General features: G+C 56.5%; 1 non-coding gene across 1 annotated transcript; it reads left to right on the forward strand.

The window, feature by feature from the left end:
- The first annotated feature begins 408 nt into the window (after window positions 1-408).
- Window positions 409-480, forward strand: trnae-uuc (transfer RNA glutamic acid (anticodon UUC)). The gene has a single exon. It is a non-coding gene; the product is annotated as a tRNA-Glu (tRNA).
- The last annotated feature ends 950 nt before the right edge of the window (window positions 481-1,430 follow it).

Raw genomic sequence — 1,430 nt, forward strand, 5'->3', positions numbered from 1 at the left:
GGCTTTAATCAACTGTTTCACAACCATGAGATTCTAGTTACATCACTAGTTCCCGGTTACGAAAACGTCCTGAGCAAGCTGGGCCCATGCCCGAGTATTTATACTCCTTGGACGGCGCCACCAGCTGGCCGCCCAGTGTTATTTCATGAGTCATTTCTCCATGAATGACGAGGTGTGTGCAGCTGTGCTTGCCAGGGGCTGTGGAAGAGATGCCGGGAGACAGATTGGTGAAGCAGAATGTGTGCCTTGTGCGGATGGTGGTGCTGGCTCCCCTCCAGCCACAGCGGGCGGTGTGTGTGTGTGTGGGGATCTGCAGTGTGAGCAGAGCCCGGGGCCCGTGTTGTGTGTGGGTGCAGTGTCAGTGCCCTTCCTGCTGGTGTGTCTCAGTGTCTCCCTCTCTCACTCAGTTCCCACATGGTCTAGCGGTTAGGATTCCTGGTTTTCACCCAGGCGGCCCGGGTTCGACTCCCGGTGTGGGAATCCCCACCTTTTAGTCGCAGCCTCCCACTTTGCCTGCAGTGTGAGGCGTGACTGTCACTTCCTCCCTCGCTTCTGTGTCAGCCCCACAATCACACTGAGGAACCGGGCAGGAGGCAGCTCTTAAAGGGACAGTGCACCAAAAACCCAGTGCCACACAAGCTGCAGGGGAAGCAAGCTAAAATACCCCGACAGGATAATCAGCAGCTCACAGCCAAGCGTTTGCCCAGAATCTTTTCATCACATAGTGTAAAACGAGAGTGTCCGTGAAAAACAACTTGTATTTATCCACCGCCTAAAACGTCCCAAGGCGCTTCACAGGAGCGTTACAAAGCAAAGTTGGACTCCGAGCCACATAAGGAGACATTCGGACAGGTGACCAAAAGCTTGGTCAAAGAGGTCGGTTTTAAGGAGCGACTTAAAGGAGGAGGAGAGTGGCGGAGAGGTTTAGGGAGGAGATTCCAGAGCTCGGGGCCCAGGCAGCTGAAGACACGGCCGCCAATGGTGGAGCGAAGCGATGGGAATCAGGGATGCGCAAGAGGTCAGAATTAGAGGAGCGCAGAGATCTCGGAGGGTTGGAGGGCTGGAGGAGGTTACAGAGATAGGGAGGGAGGCGAGGAGGGATTTGAAAACAAGGATGAGAATTTTGAAATCGAGGCGCTGCTTAACCGGGAGCCAATGTAGGTCAGCGAGCACAGGGGGTGATGGGTGAACGGGACTCGGTGCGTGTTAGGACATGGGGCAGTGAGCACAGGGGGCGATGGGTGAACGGGACTGGGTGTGAGTTAGGACACGGGGCAGTGAGCACAGGGGGTGATGGGTGAATGGGACTCGGTGCGAGTTAGGACACGGGGCAGTGAGCACAGGGGGTGATGGGTGAACGGGACTGGGTGTGAGATAGGACACGGGGCAGTGAGCACAGGGGGTGATGGGCGAACGGGACTCGGTGCGAG

This window comes from Somniosus microcephalus, unplaced genomic scaffold (genome assembly GCF_052327205.1).
Source record: "Somniosus microcephalus isolate GS21.2 unplaced genomic scaffold, FLI_Smic_1.0 unresolved_chr7, whole genome shotgun sequence".
Lineage (NCBI taxonomy): Eukaryota > Metazoa > Chordata > Chondrichthyes > Squaliformes > Somniosidae > Somniosus > Somniosus microcephalus.